The sequence below is a fragment of the Psammomys obesus genome, unplaced genomic scaffold (genome assembly GCF_907164565.1).
Source record: "Psammomys obesus unplaced genomic scaffold, mPsaObe1.curated_primary_1811, whole genome shotgun sequence".
NCBI lineage: Eukaryota > Metazoa > Chordata > Mammalia > Rodentia > Muridae > Psammomys > Psammomys obesus.
In genome coordinates this window covers 1,161,623-1,181,611 of record NW_026596155.1, presented here as the reverse complement: position 1 = coordinate 1,181,611, position 19,989 = coordinate 1,161,623, and the positions used below count along the sequence as shown (strand labels likewise).

The 19,989-nt window shown below is 43.1% G+C and overlaps 1 pseudogene; it reads left to right on the top strand.

Annotated features, from left to right (window-relative positions):
- Positions 1 to 13,544, top strand: part of LOC129667081 (60S ribosomal protein L27a-like) — a 15,210-nt pseudogene extending 1,666 nt beyond the window's left edge.
- The last annotated feature ends 6,445 nt before the right edge of the window (positions 13,545 to 19,989 follow it).

The following is a 19,989-nucleotide window of genomic DNA, read 5'->3' as shown; positions in this document are numbered from 1 at the left end:
CACATGTGGGAAAATGAATGGAACTAGAGACCATCGTGGTAAGCAAAATAAGCCAGACATTAAAAGAGAAACTTGGGAGGCAGTAGCAGGCAACTCTCTTGTGAGTTTGAGGCCAGTTTGATCCACATATGGGTTCCAGGCAAGCCAGGGCTGCATAGTGAGACCCTGTCTCAAAAAACCAAAGGCTCATATTTACTTTTGTACCATAAAGACTTTGAAAGCAAGGAAAAAAGGAGGGAGGGAGGGAGAAGGGGAGAAAGATGGAAGGAGAAAGATAGGGAGAGAGAAAAAGAAAGATGGAAACCGAGTCCAGGAGCTACAAGTGGAGTAAGTGAAGTTACTCTGATGTGGGTACAGGAAGACTCAAAGTTCAAGGCCTGCCCCAGTAAGCCAGCAAGATCCCAACTCAAAATAAAAAATAAGCCATGGGCTTGAGATAAACTTAATGGTAAAATTTTGGGCCTATTGAGGATGAATCCCTATACTCAATTCCCAAAATGCAGGAAAATAGTTTGGAGAAGGGAGACCAGGGGAAAAGAGGAGAGAGGAGGGCTATGGGAGAGTGGATACAATCAAAGCTGGATACTTACACACAAGGAAATGTCAAAACGAACATTTCCCAGTGACAATGAACACTTAGGAGTGTTTATTAAAATACAGTTTAATCTTTCAGGTCACAAATTGTTTTGGGTTTATCATTTTCCACACTTAGGAGTGTTTATTAAAATACAGTTTAATCTGGGCAGTAGTGGCACATACCTTTAATCCCAGCCCTTGGGAGGCAGAAGCAGAGGCAGAGAAATCTCTGAGTTCTAGGTCCCTGGTCAAGATAGTTAGTTCCAGGACAGCCACGATTACACAGAGAAATCCTGTCTTGAAAAACCAAACACACACACACACACACACACACACACACACACACACACACACAAAGGGAGTTAAGATTTATGTCTTCATAGGAGAAAACAAGTAACAGGACAGTAGCCTACCACAGAAGGCACCTGAAAGACTCTACCTAGCAGTGTATCAAAGCAGATAATGAGACCCATAACCAAACCTTCAACAGAGTGTAGGGAATCATATGAAGGAAGGAGGAATTAGTATATCCTAGAGGGGACAGGGAGCCCTACAAGGTCCAAATATATCTGAGCACAGGGGTCTTCTATGAGACTGTTTATCCAAACAAGGACCATGAAAATGGATATAACCTACAACCCCTGCTCAGATATAGCCCATAGTAGCTCAATATCCAAGTGGGTTGCCTAGTAAGGGGGACAGGAATTGTTTCTGACATGAACTCATGTTTCTGACATGAACTCCTTCCCTGAGGGAGGAGCAGCCTTGCTAGGCCATAGATAAGGACATTGCAACCATCCTGAAGATACCTGATAAGCTAGGGCCAGATGGAAGGAGAGGAGGACACCCCCTCTCAGTGGACCCGGAAGGGGGCAGAGAGGAGATGAGGGAGGGAGGGGAGGATTGGGAGGGAAAGAGGAAGAAGGCTACAAGTGAATGTATAAAATTATTTAAAAATTAAAAAAAATATATTAAAAAAAAAAAAGATTTGTCTTTCTCTGTAGCCTGGCAAGGCCACCCCACCATGGGGAAGTGATCAAAGAGCAGGCAACAGAGTCCATGTCATAGACAACTCTTGCTCCCTTTACTCGGGTACCCACATGGACACTGAGCTGCCTGTCTGCTACATCTGAGCAGGGGGCCTGGGTCCTCTCCGTGCATGGGCCTTGGTTGGTACATCAGTCTCTGTAGGCCCCCTGGACCCAGGTTTGTTGGCTTTGTTAATCTTTTTGTAGAGCTCCTGTCCCCTCTGGGTCTTTCTATTCCTCCCTCCCCCACTCTTCCATAAGATTCCCTGTGCTCTGCCCAAAGTTTGGCTGTGAATCTCAGCATCTGCTTCAATCCACTGTTGGGTAGACTCTCTTTCAGGGAACATCTGTGGTAGGCTTTCTCCCATCCTGTTCCCTCTCTTCAACCACTTTAGTATCTATTCGATTTGCCCTTCTGAATGAAAATTAAGCATCCTCCCTAAAGCCCTCCTTGTTATTTAGCTTCTTGAGGTCTATAGATTATAGTATGGTTATCCTGTATTATATGGCCAATATCCACTTGTGAGTATATACCATGTATGTCTTTCTCTTTCAGGATGATCTTGATGAGATTTGATAGACTAGCGTCAGATGACAGGTGAAGAGAACTACTCCTTTCTGTGCACTAGAGGGGGATAGGAAGGAAGAGAGAGGGAGGGTGGGACCAGGAGAAGGGATGGAGCTACAATTGGGATATAAAGTAAATAAATTATAAAAAAGAAAAAAAGAAAGATTTATGCTTCCATAAATATTTGTGATAAATGCAAGAAAGGAAAAATGTTCGCGGAGAAGGGAGTACAGGAAAAGGAAATTTTTGTCTTGATTGACATCCCACACATCAAGTTCCAACTTGCAACATAATGAAGCATTTCAGACAGAAAGTCCTGCAGATCCAGCCTGTTGTGGAGAGCTGTTCAAACAATGTAACCAAAAGCAGCCTCTGAAGTAATGACAGGTTACCAGCGCTATCATTACAGGGCTGGAAGCCCTCACACTGCCGGGACAAGGACATTGTTTCTAAAAAAGGGCAACAGTGCAGACAAGCTAAACCTTTCTTCGTAATAACTACTTTTAAACGTGGAAACATAACCTTTAAAAGTCTATAGGGAAAATACAAATCTAATAAACTCTTATCCAAACCCACCATTTTCTACCTGTAATGATGTACCCTTAATATAAGAGAAGCTTCACATCAAATAGGGAAGCAGACACAAGTTCAAGGCTGTCCTCAGCTGTACACTGTTTTATGAAAGCAAAGCCCTGTTAGAATCTCTGGCTGCTATCTATCTCCTTCCCTACTTTTTTATTATTTTTTTCTTCAAGACTTGGTAATTACGCAGGCTCAGAAAGCACGATATCATGTATATATAGTGGGAAGTCTTATTCTTGCTACTGTCCCCATTCTCTACATTTCTCCTTGTCACTCACAGATGGCATTTGCTGTCACCCTGACTGTAGTTCTTGGGGTGGAGGTGCCAAACTCAGGTCTACTCCACGGCAGGCAATCACTCTACCAGCACAGCCACACCCCAGTCCTCAGGAAAACACTTTTAATACTATGAATCCTCTTTATGTAAAAAAAAAAAAAAAAAAAAAAAAAAAAAAGGAGACATAAAGGCTAGTTGCATGCCTTTAATCCCAGCACTTGGGGAGGCAGACGCAGGAGGATCGCTGTGAGTTCAAGACCAGGCTGGTCTACAAAGTTAGTCCAGGACATCCAAGGCTACACAGAGAAACCCTGTCTCAAAAACCAAAATAATAATAATTAATATTTAAAATGGAGATAAATATGCATTTTTCTTATATTTCTCATAAATGATTTAATATCTCTCATATAATGATTTAGAATAAATTCTAATATTAATTGAAGTCTGGTCACTTTAGAAATACTTATTAAATCTCAATTAAAATATTAATTATATCAACATTTTAAAGGTTTTGTTGTTGCTGCTGCTGTTTTATTTTAGATACCCTCAGAGAAAATACTTTTAAAATTAATTTGCTGGGCTTGGAGGCATATACCTGTTATCCCAGCACTCGGGAGGAGAAGGCAAAAGAGTCAGGAGGTAAAGGTCATTCTTAACTACACACCAAGTTCAAGGCCAGTTTGGACTGCATTTCTCAAAAAAAAAAAAAAAAAAAAAAAAAAGGAAAATATCCTAAGGTTCATAGGATTTTAAAAAGTTACTAAACAAAGCAAACTTAAAGGAAAACCGCACCTTTTACAACTAGTACATTGGGAAACAAACTCAGAATGAGAGCTGAAGTATCATTTGTGTAAAAATAAATCCGGGTCTCTGTTTGCCTTGGTTTTGCATTGTTTTCTTTCTTTCCAAATAGCAAATGCTTGAAATTTAAAATTATAACCTCAACTTCACAACCATCTAGATTTCAGTTTTTCATATTAGAAATACATTGCTGGGCTGAGGACACGGCTCAGCTAGTAAAGTAAAGTGCTCACATTGTGAGCAGAGGGGCCTGAGCTCAATTCCCAAGTCCACGGGAAGAAAAGATGGGTGTGACCGTGTGTGCCCGGAAGCTATCGTGGGAGGTAGAGACAGACACTTGGGGCTCACTGGACAGCCAGCCTGACCTACACTGGGCACAGGTAGGGCCAGTGGGACACTAAATAATATGATGGTGCCCGAGTAACATGCTACCTTCTGTCCTCCACACACATGCACATGTGCACACACCCATACACACGAACACACGTGTGCACACACACACAAAGGTCATAAAACAAACCTTGGTGGGTTTTGTTTTGTTTTGTTTTTCAAGACACTGTGTAGCCCTGGCCATTCTGGAACTTGCCCTGTACACCAGGCTGGCCTGGAACTCACAGAGTTTCACCTGCTTCTGCGTCCCACGTGCTGAGATTAAAGGTGTGCACCACCACTGCCAGCCATAAAGAAAATCTTAAAACTACTTAATCAAGCTGAAATCACTTTATTGCAGCAAGACTGGAAGCCAGGAGTGTCGCTGTACACTTCTGATCCTAGGATTCGGGGTCTAGATTCAAGAAGGTCAGGTGTTTGGGGACAACCATAGCAAAACACTGCCTGAACAAACGACACAAAACAAAACAAAAAATCCAAGACAGAATTCATCATTCATTCACAAACCTTAAAAAAAAAAAAAACCTTTTTATTTTATTAATTTATACGGGAAAGAGACGGGACACAGGGAAGTCAACTGAACACATGAAGGGAGTCAGTTCTCTCCTTCCACCAGGAGGTCTCTGGAATTAAATCCAAGTCATCGGGGTTAGCAGCAAATGCCTTTAGCTACTGAGCCATTTCACTAGCCTATTATTAATTAATGTTTTAACAGGAACTATGGGGCTTGATGTTGCATGGATAATGAAACTGCCCCTTACCCCCTCAACAGAGACAGCAGAGTGGGGATCAATCTCTTTGTGTGGAGTCCAAAAGGGACATTTGGTAGAGGGAAGGGGAGGGAAGGGAGGAAAGAGGAGGGGAAGGAAGGGGAGGGGAGGGGAGGAGAAAAAGAGAGTACTAGCACCTGACAGCCACACACCACACTGGCTTAGGAATGTCACCCTCACTCTGTCTCTATGGGCTTCTCTCCTAAGGCACCAAGAGAAGACTTAGCAGATGAAGGGCCATTGTATAACGCCTGCTTTGATTTCATAAGGCACAAAACAAAACGTTATAGAAAGAAATGGAAAGACCAGATCTACAAGACAAGACACAGAATAAAGCAATTTCCACAGATGTGAAATCGACTGAAGAAATTCCATACCCATTGAAAATGATTATAATCAAAGCAGGATGATGAAGGATGTCACGTCAGCCTCTTAGAGCTTGAAAAAGAATGTGTGCTTGGAAATAAGATTAAAACTGGCTGGCAAGATTCCTCAGTGTGTAAGGGCACCCGTCACACAAGCCTCATGACCTGAATTCAATCCCCAGAGCGGAAGGTGAAGAGACAGGACCAACTCTTGAAACCTGACCTCTCTGTGTACATGTGCACACAACAATAATAATAGTTAATACAAAATCCCCTGATAAACAGATGAAAAGTAGTCAAAAAAGTAGAGTTTCAGCTCTCAAATTAGGGACCTTAAATAAAGACTACTTCAGGAAAGTCACGTGTGTTCACGTGCTTAAAAATAAAAACAAAAAAGAAATAGCAAGCACTTTGTCAAAACGTACTTGATGGTAATTCAGCCACACTAAACTTTCCCGGGGATTTTTGGTGGAACAAATTTGCTGTGTTCATTCTCGTCCAATTTCGCATAACCAAGATGCTTCTCGGGATTCTGTCAGTGGCGAATGTGTGTGTGCATGTGTGGTAAGGATTAGATGTAAGAGTTCAAGCCTTCAGATAATTCCCACCAGACACCTCTGAACCCACTGTTAGTCTTTAAATGTTATTAATTGGACATAGTTCCTAAAGTGCTACCTAGCATTGTTTCTGGACATTTCAGAATGGCCACCAATTATATATATATATCAGGCACCCAAGGGAGCACGTGAATTATGTGGTGTGCACAGCTGTTGCTCAGATAGGAACATTTATTTATTTATTTATTTATTTATTCACTCATTCATTCATTGCAGTGTTGATGATCAAACCATTAGCTTTATTTATGCTACACAAGCGAGTTATCATACATACATACACACACACAAATGCAGGAATTTATTTCTGTTAAAATCTAACTTATAAAGCTGGGCAAAACGGCTCAGCACTTGGGAGGTGAGGCAGGAGAATCACAAGACCAGCCTGTGCTATATAGTAATTTTCAGGCCAGCCTGGAACTCAAAATGATAGATATGGATGGAGAGATGGATGGATGGATAGATAGATGGATAGATAGATGATAGATGGATCGATGGATGGATGGATCGATGGAAGGATGGAAGAACCACTTACATGTCAAGTGTGTTAAGGTTTCTCTGGAACTTCACCGTAGCTGTCTTAAAAAGCACAAAGGAGAAGTACAGGTGATCGTACTGGAGACAGAAATGTTTATGTGGGGACAGAGGCAATGGTATGGGTAAGAGAAGCAGCCGGGAAGGGAGAGTTCATCAGGTCTAAGGATTACGAAAAAAGCCATATGGAAAGCCACTATTTTGTAAGCTTCTTTTAAAACATAACTATATATATATATTTTTAAAAAAAGTTTGAATGCAATGGGTAACACTGCTTCCAAAAGTCAGGGATTATTAAGCGTAAGTCCTCGTGCTGGGGTGGGCTACCTCCCAACAAGCTGCTGACCAGGGAGGTCTGGAAAGCATGCGGAAAAGTAGAGGCTGTTGTCACTACTCTGGGTTGTTCACTAGAACTAAATCATAGGAGCCCATGGCTGAGGACATCACACACTCTGGAGGCAGGACACAGAGAAGTCGAGCCGTATCTGACTTTCCTACTTGATGGCGGGCCTTCAGGGAGTCAGAAAGTGTTATGCAGGCAGCCAGGGAAGAAAAGCCAGGAGCAGTGTCAAGCAGATGTACGCCTCGTGTGCCGCGGTACCATCCTGCCAGGCAGCACGTGCCACGGTGCAATAGTGGCCTTCTATGGGAGGGTAGCCAATTGCTTTCTGACAGCACTAAGATAACCTCATCAGAAGCCCACAGACAGGGATGCCACAGGCCCCAGGAGAGGGGGGGAACCTACTGTTGTTCTGCTAGGTGAGCACATTTTTAAGCTGCCTTCTAAACACTTTTGTTTATGCTCTCAGATTAGTTTAGCATTGCTCTCTGCCTTGGAGAGAGAAGTTTTTTTCCTCCAAGGTGCTGGGAGTACATAACTATGTCACCTATGTGACCCCCTCCAAGACCCAGCAATATTGCAGAAGAGAGAGCAAGAAGAATGTAAGAACCAGAGGATGGGAAGGGATCCCAGGGAACACACCTGCTGGACATGACGTAGCTGCTGCATTCTCTTTCAAATTTTAATTAATTAATTAGTTTTGCTGCTGCATTCTTGAACTCACAGCATCTGTGGTTACCTGCACAAGATTGGGCTAGTCAAAAGTCAACATTCCATCATGGATTAGGGAAGGGCTCATGAGGCCCCGCCTCTCCCTGAGAAACTGTTGACCCTGGAAGGCAGTCATTTTCTCTAACAGTAGCCATTGCTAAGGTGCCCGTATTTCAGTAAGTTAACAATTATCAAAGAATCAATTTAAGTCTTTTAAAAGAATATTTCATTATCTATAAGGTGATAAAGTAATAAAAACATATATAATCCATGTAAGAAAGAAAAGATAAGCCAAAAATAGCACCTATGTGCTTTAATGTCGAAAACAATCCTTTGGATGTAAAAGTCCCAGGCAAATTAGCTCACACACTCTGTGCTTTCTTAGAAACACAGCATGAAATAAGTATTGTCTTCAAAAACTGGTACAGTACCAACAGCTTAAACACAAGGTTTTCACAGAATGATAACAATAGCATGAAACAACGCAAGGGTTTTTATACGTATTATGAAGCTTAAAAATATAGACTTGGGCTTTTCCTTTCTGCTGCCGCCACGCCATTCAGACTGAGGAAGGCGCAGAAATTCCGGGGCCACGTAAACCACAGTCATGGCCTCTTTGGTAAGTACCGCAAACACCCGGGAGGCCTCGGGAATGCTGGAGGCATGCATCACCACAGGATCAACTTCGACAAATATCATCCAGGTGACTTTGGGAAAGTTGGTATGAGGCATTACCACTTAAAGAGGAATGAGAGCTTTTGCCCAACCGTCAACCTGGATAAATTGTGGACACTGGTCAGTGAGCAGACACGGGTCAATGCTGCAAAAAACAAGACTGGGGCTGCTCCCATCATTGATGTTGTGTGATTGGGCTACTACAAAGTTCTGGGGAAGGGCAAGCTCCCTAAGCAGCCTGTCATCGTGAAGGCCAGATTCTTCAGCAGAAGAGCAGAAGAGAAGATTAAGGGTGTGGGAGGTGCTGTGTCCTGATGGCGTAAAGCCAACCAGGGAGGTTAATTAAATGCTAACATTAAAAAAAAAAAAAATATATATATATATATATGTGTGTGTACATATATATACGTATATATATATAACCTAAATATATAAATATATATATTTAGGTTTTGCCAAAACAATATAACCTTAACTTCAGCCATGACTGCTGAGGGCGTTTTGATTTCATTTCCCAAACAGGCCACCTGTGTCTTAGAACAATACTGCTTTACTTAGCTCATTATAGAGATAAATAAGATGAAAATAATCATCTGTGCCATCTAAAAAATCCCCGATCGCATCAGGAGACACTGCTGTGAAAAACCTCACTGATCTGACGTTGGTGGCCATCCATCAGAAACTGAGATCACCCTGGACAGACTCTGATAGGCTAGCGATTTGATAGGATAGAAAATACTCTACAGACGTTGAGAAACTAAGAATATTTTACACAAAAATTTAATAACTTTATATAATTTTAACCTACATTTGTAGTTTACAGAATTGTTGTGGTTACAATGGGAATAAAATTATATAACTGAGGGGACATAATGAAAATTAGCAATTAGCTTGTGAAAATATTCTTGTATTACTAAAGAACCAAATAGCTACTTTAAAATCTATTGTTGGACGAAGGGCATGGTGACACACCCCTATGGTTCCAACACTCTGGGAGGCAGAGGCAGGAGGATTGCTGTGAGTTCAAAGCTCACCCGGTCTACAAGGTGAGTCCAGGACAGCCAAAACTACACAAAGAAACAGTTTCAAAGATAGATAGATAGATAGATAGATAGATACATACATACATACATACATACATACATACATACATACATACATACATAGATGATAGATAGACAGACAGTCCCACTGTAGGGCTGGAAAGATGGCTCAGTGGTTAGGAGCACTATCTGCTTTACCAGAGGTCCAGATTTCAATCTGCAGCATGTGGCTCATGACAATTGGTAATAGGATCTGATTCCCTCTTCTGGTATGTTTGAAGGCAGAGCACTCATACATATAAAATAAAATAAATATTTAAAATCCATTGTAAATTGAAATCACACATAAGACTTGTCTGCTTAGATATTGATGGAAAACGTACTGTCTAAATAACCTAACCTGTTCATAGTCCACTCACCCCCAAGTGCTACCTTCACATGTAGTACTATGCTAAGGTGGCCAGCGTCCATTCCAGGGCCCTGCATATCTGCCTGCCTTCAATGGTGACTTTGGGAAGGGCCACGTACTTTCTTCTTTGCACAGAAATGGCCATAGGACAGAATACTGACAATGTACAGGTGAGCGTTCCACAGAGAAGCCCTTGAGAAAAAGCTTTCCATTTTCTGTATTCGGAAGGAAGAGCCGATGTTAACATCATAGTTCTCTATTCTTTTAACTACAGAAGATTAGAAGCCTGGAACCATGGAACTCCTCCCCCAGTTGGGAGAGAGGCCAGGTGGACTACCGAGATTCCTGTGGTGATGGGATGAGCTTCTGCCTCATCAGAATCAGGGGCTCACCACCATTTCTCTTTTTTATTGAAGATATTTTTGTCATACAATATATTCTGATCATGGTTCTCCTCCCTCATCTCTTCCCAGATCCTCCCCACCTCCCCATCCATCCAAGTCCAGGCCTTCTTTCTCTCCCTCTTTAGAAAACAAAATAGGGAAATAAACAAACCAGAATAAAACAAAACAAAACAAATAAAGAGGAAAAGAAAAGAAAAAGCACAATAAATACATACAGGCATGCACGCACGCGCGAACACACACACACACACACACACACACACACACACACACACAAAACCTATAAACCAAAAGCCACAATATATAAGCAGAAGACGAGTAAAGTACAAAAAAAATACCGTTTCATTTTGTACTGGCCATCTACTGTTGGCCATGAGGCTGCCCTTACGTGTACCACCTATTTCTTAATTGACATCCGACCGCAGTTTCTCCTTCCTCCTTTCCTCCCAGTCCTGCCCACCCTCACCCACTCCTCCTTCATTTCTTATGAAACAAATGGAGGCCTCCCACGGATACCAACCAGTCTTGGTCACCTTTGCAGTAACACCAGATGCATTCTATCCTGTTGAGACTAGACCAGGCTGCCCAGGAGGAGGAAAGGGTCCCAAAGACAAGCAACAGAGTCAGAGACAGCCCCTGCTCCTGCTGTTAAGAGTCCCACGTGAAGACTGAGCCCCGTAACTGTTACATATGTGCAGAGGGCCTAGGTCAGTCCCACGCACGCACGCATGCACGCACGCTCCCAGCTGGCGGTTCAGTCTCTGTGGGCCCCGCTAACTTGATTCTGTAGGCTTTCTTGTGTTCTTGTGTTTGGCTCCGGCATCCTTCCTCCTCGGCAGGATTCCCTAAGCTCTGCCTGATGTTCGGCTGGCACCACCTGTTTCTTTTGTGAGACAAAGCCCTCTGGGCTCTCGTCCGCCAGTACTGGAAAGATACTCTGGTACTGTTCTCAAAGAACCCGTGTACTTTTGAGAAAAACGAAATCAGGAGAATAAAGGTTCCTATTTCAAACAGATCCCCCGGCCTTGTTTTCACTGTGTAAGCCCTGGGGAGCGTCTTCTCTGGTTCTGCAGGCCCGGTTAGATTTTATGTCAACCAGAGAGAGCCATCGGGGATGGGGAAGCTGACCTGAGAAAATGTCAGGTTGCCCGAGAGCAAGTCTGTGGGGCATTTCCTTAATTAGTGAATCCTGTGGGAGGGACCAGCCTGCTGTGAGCTGTGCCACCCCTGAGCAGGTGGGTGTGGGTTCTGTGAGAAAAGCAGACTGTGCGAAGACGGGGGAGCAAGCCAGTCAGAGGCATTCCTCCATGGTCTCTGCTTCAGCTCCCACCTCAAATTCCTGTCTTAACATCCCCTCATAATCAACCACAGCTGTAACCTAAAATAAACACCTTCCTTCCCTGCTTGCTTTTGGGCATGCTATTTATCATGGCCATAGCAACGAAGACACTAGGCTGGGGCATTTTCTTTGTAATTTTGTTGAAAATATTTTCTATCCTTTCACTGTGGTTTTTGTTGTTGTTTTTTTTTTTCATTTTTGTTTCCAGAGACTGGGTTTCTCTGTGTAACCTTGGCTGTCCTGGAACTTGCTCTGTAGAGCAGGCTGGCAGAGATCGTCTGTGTCTGCCGCCCAAGCGCTGGATCAAAGGCATGTACCACCACCTGGCCTCACTGTGGTATTCTTAGCCTATGTCCATAATTCAAAGGTTATCTCTCTTCATGGTATCTCAAAGGTCCATGTTCTTTATATGTTTAAAAAGATTCTCCTGGGGCTGGAGTGATGGCTCAGTGGTTAAGAGCGTTGTTTGCTCTTCCAGATGGACCCAGGTTCAATTCCCAGCACCCACACGGCAGCTCAAAACTGTCTATACTGCCAATTTCAAAGGATCTGACACCTTCACACTAATGCACATTAAATTAAATCAGTTTTTAAAAAAGAATTTCCTCATTAATCTTTACTGAGTGATCTAACTCCTCCACCTAGAAGCACTGACTGTTTTCCACATGATCTTTCTGTCACTGAGGTTTTTTCCACTGATGTTTTTTTGATGTTTGTTGGTTTTTTGAGTCTTTTATTTCTAGCATCATTTCAACCTGGCTTTTCTTTCTTTCTTTTCTTTCTTTCTTTCTTTTTTTTTTTTTTTTTTTTTGAGACAGGGCTGTTCTGTATAGCCTTGGCCATCCTGGCTCTGCAGCCCAGGCTGGTCTCCAACTCAGAGATTCTCCTGCCTCTGCTTCCTGAGTGCTGGGATTAAAGGCATGAGCCACTACCGCCTAGCAATTTGGCTTTTTAAAATTTTTTCTGCAATTCTCTTTATTGAATGCTTTTTTTATGTCTTGGATTGACTTCCACATCAGGGTATAAACTCATCTTAGCATTACTGTAGTTTCATGTGTGCTAAGCAATGTAGGTAAACTTTTTCTAGGACCCAAAGGAAGCTCTAAGTGATCTCTTCTCAAAACATTTGTCTAACCAATGCTCTCCTTCTCTCTAAAAAGCATCAGACTATTGATATGGCCTCTGCATGTTGGCAAATGGGCACACACTCATGCTTGGTCTGATCATCAGTGCCAAGGGCCCCTCATTCATTTCCTTAGTAATGTTCAGATGCCCGACATACACACCCTCCTGGAGCTGAAGTGAGGGAGATGACAACCCACAGACAGACAGAATCCTTGTCTCTATGAAACTCACATAAAAATCAGTAAGTTTCCCAGTTCTTTACGGTGAGTCTTAAATTACATTTTATCCCCTTCTCCTGTGTGTGTGCGCAGGAGTACATGTGCGCATATAAGCGTGTAGGCCATTGGACAATTTCCAGGAGTCGGTTCCTTTAGTGGGTGTGGTCTGGATCTTGCATCAAGTCCAGCTTGTCAGTGTTGGCAGCAAGCGCCTTCCGCTGTCGGGGCATCTTAACTGGCTATAATTTCCCACATGCTGTTTTTATTTTAAGAGTTACTTTTTAACTTTATTTTGTGTGTGTGAGTGGTTTTGCCTGCACGTTTGCCGGTGCACTGCTCGTGTGCCTGGTGCCTGTGGAGGCCAGAAGATGATTCTAGATCCCCTGGAACTGGAGCTACAGAAGGTTGTAAGCTCCTGCGGGGTGCTGGGAACTGAACCTGTGCCCTCTTCAGAAGCAGCAAGCACTCTTCTTAAGCCATCTTTCCTGCCCCCCACTGTGTTCTTTTCTCTAATTAACATTTTAAATTTCCTCTTTGGTACTTTCATACATTCAGACACTATATTTTGATTCTACTGATCTCCCGACTTCTAGTTTTAGCCCTTTGTTTCTTTTTACCTTTTTCAGAGACATTCCACCTTGAGTGCAAATTCGTGGCGTCCATATCCACACAGGGGCGGGGCCACTGTACCAGACTCCTGAAGAAAACCGACGGACTTTCGCACTCCTCCCCAGTCCACGATGGAATGTTGGCCGGCTTTACCTTACCCGGGTAAACCACGGCAGTCATGAGCTCATGAGAACAATGGTCCTGTTACGTCCAGCCATCTGGGCGGCATTGTTTCATCTCCTGCTCTGACGGTCTTCTCACCCGGGTGTTCCCTGAGCCTTGTTGGGGGGGGGGGGGTTATGATATGGATGTGTATTTTATAGCTGAGTGCTCTACGGAGGCTTTGTTCTCCGAGCCTTTTCTTTGTTCTCTGAACATTTATGAGTCTCTGTCTTAATCACTGTCCCCTGCGCAATGAAAACGCTCCGGTGAGGACTGAGAGCTGTAGCGATCTGTGGGGAGAGAGAAGTGTGTTCAGAAAGCAGTTTGATACTATGTCTGCTTAGCAAAATAATAGTTGTAGGTTTACATGTACGACCTATGAGGCTCCTAGTCATGGGCCGTCGGCCAGATTTACAGGTGTGAGTTTCTCCTGTGGAGCAGGCCTTAATTCCGATAAGCAGCCACGGGTTGCCCGTATAACAATTATGCCATTTCACTGCTGTACCCACGGGCATGTCTTGCCAGGACAGTTGCTATTGGAGCTGGCTCAAAGCTAGATGAAACTGTGGATGACTTTTCTCCTGCAGCAGTGTGTGTGTGTGTGTGTGTGTGTGTGTGCTCCTTCCACTATCGTAAAAGGTTTTTTCATTTGTTTGTTTTTCAAGAGAGGGTTTCTCTGTGAAACAGAGCCCTGGTTGTCCTGCACTTGCTTTGTAGACCAGGCTGGCCTTGAACTCACAGTGATCTGCCTGCCTCTGCCTCCTGAGATTAAAGGCCTGCACCACCATGCCTGGCTACTATCATAAAAGTGAGCAGGGAGGAAGCTTCCAGCTTGATTTCTCCAAACTCCGTCACCAAAGTATGTGATGTCTTCAGCAATAGTATCCCATCAACAGGTTCTGGTGAGGACACCCATTCAATGGCGGCGGCAGCCTGCACTGTTTTTTTTTTTTTTTTTTTGAGAAGTCCCTGGAACTAACTCCCCTGAGCAATAACTCAAGGAGCTGAGCCTCACACCTGACACTGAGCTTGTTTGATAGCCTGTAGCTTCTAGGAGAATAACTCCCTACTTAGGTTAACGTCATTTAAATGTATATATGTGTGTGTGTAAGTTTGTAAAATAATATCTTTCATATGGATTTCAAACATCCTCTTTGCTACTTATTCCCCTTCCCAACTGATTTCCCATAGTCAAAATATTGCTGATGCAAACAGGTAATTTAATTAGTACATACTTAAGAAAATGTGTGATGTGAAAGATAACTTCTTCGTTATCAATGAAATCAACATCTAGATATGTGCTGCATAGGTTCCTTCATGGAGCTGACCACTGTGGAAAGGCTGCCCTCAATGACCACGGGCAAGAAGCATGGGATATGCGGCACAAGGCTAGAGCGTCCGAACTCATGTTGTCTCATATGTTCCTGAAAGCTAGCTGTTAGTATTTAGGCACCTATTCTTGGTTGCCTAGCAACCTATGATGTCATCATGTGTCAGCCAGGTGGCCACACCTGGAAGGTGTGGTTACCTTGCTCCTTAAAGGGAGCAAACCTGTGGCTTAGGCCCTCTCTTGGCTCCTCTTGCTTTCTCCCCCTCTCTCCTTTCTGTCAGGGCTTCCCCTCCCACTCTCCCCCCATCATGTCCTGTTCTCCCTTCTCTCTCTGTCTTCATCTCCATCTAATAAACCTTTCATATAAAATCTGTTGTGTGCCTGATCATCATTATTTAATATGTCCCAACACTATCCATTCCCTTTAGCAAAACTAAAACAGAACATAGTAGATACTGCCCTCTGGGAGGAAGAACAACTTAGACTTCTCAGCACAGGGCCGTGGTCCACCCTTGGCCCAGCATCGGAAGGTTAGCTAATGAATGTAATGGTTGGTTTTTAACAAAAATAAAATTCCTAAGCTATGCATTATTGGCCTTTTATACTTCTCTACCTTTGTTTTCACTCTAAAGGATCACTTCTCCTACAATTTCAGCTCTTTAAGGCAAATTCCCTTGCTTAACTGTGGTTTTGAATAAACACAGTTGTGTAACATTCCATCCTGCAGGAAAGGTCCTTAAGCGGGACAGTAAACAACTCAAAATAGGTTCCGGAAGTCCCTGAAACCAACCAGAGGCCTGAAAAAGTAATAAAAGCTAAGAGTCACTCTCAGAGAAGCCAAAATGCAAAGAAGACTCTTGAGGCCAGACCAGTTAACTGGTTACTGCCTGTCTGGAAGAGTCAGGACACTCTCCTGCAGGCTGTGCAGTGAGCACCAGGTTTCCTAGCTTTTGTGAGCTGTCACTGGTGCATGCTGGGGTGGGCCTTGGTCATTCAGCTATCTTTGAGCCATTTCTGCTAAAGTAACCCCTTACCCATATTCCTGTAAATAAGCCCTCCAAAAAAACTACGTGGTTCACTAAGTTGCACTTTGACAGTATCAAAGGGTAGGGGTAGGGGTAGGGTTTGGTCTGTGTTGGGTTTCCTATCTGAGAAGATACGTGTTGCACCTCCCCAGGAAAAGTTTTGTCACATAACAAACATTAATATTTCTTTTCTCCATTTACGTGAATATCATAAGCCTAGATTTGCCCCTGAAATGTTAATCATTCTCTGTATGAGACAAGTTTCATTCTGAGTTTTCCATTAGACATTCTTATAGGGGAAAAATAAAAACCAAGACAATCAGCTTTAATTTTTTTTTTTCCTAACAAAGCAATGCCTTGGTTTATTAAACTCCACCCAACAAAGCCTTTAATGATCAGCTGTCCCAGGCCTCACTCCTATAGCGTCTGCTTTAAAGCTGAGAACTGGAAGGCTTCACTCTGTCACCACTTGGGAGAGTATCTAAACCCAAAGTGAGCAGTCAAGAACCAGAAGGCTTTTCTCTATGCTCACATTCAGATGACAGAATAGTAACACTAAGTTGCTTTGCATGAGTTCTAGCCTGGCTGAGTTTGAAACACAAGTAGAAGGGTTATGTTCATTTGCTTTGCTTCCTTCATCCAATTCGAATAGGCGGTTGCGTAACTTGCCAGGACAAGTTGTAGAATGAGTCAGGACGGGACCAACCCCAGGAAAAATTGTGAGTTAGGCAGTTTGACTTGTGACACACCTCCACACAGTTCCACACACCCCTCCTTCATCTCCTCCCTCGGTATCATTAGCCCTGAGGGTCACAGGCATACCACGAGCCTCCCCCCCAACACACCAAATTCCTCTCTACCCCTTCTCTTCCCTGAAACTGACTAGCCTCTGGCCTCTTTGCTAATTAAACTTTACTGCTCCAGTGTCTCTCTCCCCCAGGGTTTAAAGTGACAACCACCTCTTCTGATAATGCAGTCCACATTAATTCGTGGACAGCGAGCTAGAAGGTAGACTGAATTTTAACCATGACCTTCTAAAGATAACAGTTTAGCTCATTAGCAACTTGCAGTGAGAATTCCCAGCCAAGGAATCTGGATGAGGAAAATGTTCTGGAGCAGGTTCTGAACCCTCAGCGCTACCAGGCCAAGCAGGAGGAGAAGGGCCACATTAGCAAAAGTATTGCCAGACTAATCTGAGCAATGAGCTATCCCTGGTCAAGGTGGCAGGTGAGGGACAAGCACAAGAATAAAGCATCACAAAGGACCTTCCCACAAAGGAAGGTTGAATTTGAGGTGCACCATAATTAAATATTTCTATCAAGGATAGCTAGTACTAGGATTTACTAGGCATTTTTCAAAGTTTTTCCCTAGAGCAAAACTAACTTTCAAAAATCATCTCATCGAAAACATTAACCCCTCCCCACAACCACACAGCTTTTGTTGTTTGATGTTTTAAAGCACTACTTTCAAGTTTACAAACAATTCTCAGACAGCGTACCTCCCTCTGAGCCTTGTGGAATGTTTCCCAACCCCCACAGGATTTGTTTCCTTCACTTTACAAGTAGGAAAAGGAGGGTCAAAGAAGGCAGGTGCCTTGCCAAGATCTGCTCCCAGGGCCTCTGAGCACAGAGCTGTCTTCTTTTCAGCGCCCTGCTTCCAGGCTGCCTCTCAGCATTCAGATTATCTGCGCGTGTTGTCTTGTCCCTCGACATCCTAGGGGGATTCTCCTGTTTGAAAGAGAGTTCAGCAGCTCCCCCAAAGAAAATAACCTGTGTATTCAGTGGCCCCGAGGGTAACTGTTCTCCTATCTGATTTCTATTGCCGACCCCACCCCCACCCCAGGTGATCTTCATTCCCTTGGAAGCAGAAGCGCTTGTGCCTCACAAAGTCTTTCTCAAGCACTCGGAGCTGGCGCTCCAATTACCTGCTCATGTCTGGGTGGATTACTTATCTTGCTTCTGCTTCTCACCTGGGCAAGATTCCCATCACAGTTCTCAGTCTGTTTAGCAAGAAGGAACAATATGTTTCTGGGCTTAACAGGGAGAAAAACACTAACATAGCTAGTCCAAGCCAGAACACAAGTGTTTCACACTGAGAAGAGCACAAGAAGCCAGCTGGGAAAACAGTGCTATTTACAGATGTGGATGAACTCAGAATTAATTTCAGCTTTTAAGGTTAAAAAAAAAAAAAGTGGTATTTTAAAGCGACTGCTACTTAAATCATGCATGTTAACATCTGAGAGAGACTGAGAACCCCTCTGTGGGCTTGTGGGAACATATAGATGATTTCCTTAGAAACAGAGTTTAAATGTGTACAAAGTGTCATAAGGGCTTTGTTGTTTATTACTCAGAGACCTTGCTTGGGACACACAAAGCTCAGCATAGTCTGTGTGGAATGGAAAGACCCCGACACTACATTCCAAGTATGTGTAATGATGGAAGTAGAGAACTAACTCCACAAAGCTTCCTCTGACATGTGTGTACACACATGTACATTATATACACACATAGTGATAATAATAATAGAAAAAGGTATGATGAACAAATCCACAAAAGTTCTAGAAGAAAATGTGGGAGGCTGTTTTTGGCAACAGGAAGTAAAATAGCTTGCGAGAGCATAAAAGAAAGTAAACTCATTGTAACTTTCACTATTTAATTTCTTAGTTACATTTCATATGTAATCACACTGGCTCTCAGTTACACCATTGCATGGTCTGACTGTACTCATTCTTACGTTACTCCTCTTTCAGTGGGAATAAGTACAGTGTTTCATTATGGTGCACGTTGATGGCTTTGTTACAAAACATCTATTTTAAAATTATCTTTTCCAAATTAAAGTTTTATTAAGAATTGTGTTATGTATTACAAAAATAATCAGCATCACTTGAGGCTATTATTTTGTCTTTGATCTAGGAACATAGTCAACTATATAATTTATTTTTCTCTTACTGGGCTCTTTCTATATACCTGAAATAACTTCTCTTAAATTTGTCATATCATTTGTAAGACAGTTCTAGGTCCTATTTGCTAATATTTTCTTCTTTCTTCTTCTTCTTCTTCTTCTTCTTCTTCTTCTTCTTCTTCTTCTTCTTCTTCTTTTTTTTTTAAATACAAACATCTAGCATATTCAAACATAGATTAACCTGTAGGCTTCCCTTTTGTGTTTCTGGTTTTACTTTTAAACCAGCCTTTCAGCTCCCCCCAGACAGAGTGGATTACTGCAGAGAGAAGCCTTGAGGGCAGCCACCTGAAATGGCTTCATGCAAAAGGAGAGAGGAACGGCTCACAACAGTGTAGTTTGTCCATTTTTGTGGAAATTTACAGCCACTAGTCTCTGTGAGCTGTTCAACGTTCTTTCTGACAGAAGACAAGGTATCTCAAGCTTTATGAATTTTTTTCTTTCCAATAAATGTATCAGTTTCCTTTCGATGGCAAGCAGGCAAGTGCGCCCTGTTTTTGTTCCTCTAAACAGGCCTCTCCTATCTTACCTCCCTGATAAATGAGCCGGAACATTCAAAACTGGGGGAAGGGTTCCACTCGGACAGGCTGGCCTTGCTCACTCACTGCTCCTGCAGCTCCGTCGTTTTGTGCTGTCCCCTCACTTTGCTTCATCCACCCCAGTACTTACCTTCGAAATGCGGAGTCAGTTCCGTTGCTCCACAGCTTTGCATTTGCTGCCGCACTGGTTACACCTTTCGGCCCTAGCTTTCAAGTTGCTGCTAGCTTCCTCTCTCGGGGTCCATGTTTAGCTCCTTGAGGACAGGACCGTAGACTTCTGCTACGCATTTTCCATAGAGTTAGAGGGATCACGTATTTCAGTAAATAATTGCAAGGCATATTTGAAGACATCCACCACAGTTATTCACTTGGTGAGATAATGAAAAGTCGAATAGTAGCCAAAGGTAAATCATTAATTCCCTCATTCATCACACCTGTGCCAAAGCCTCAGGGGCTGGGGAACCTGGGATTGCAGCGTGCCTGGAGAGGACAGGTGGGCCTCAGCTCCATATTGGGGAGAACTGTGAAGTAAATAAAGATCCATTTCAGGATCTCAGACAAAATTAACCGAGTGTGTGTGTGTGTTGTGTTTTACTA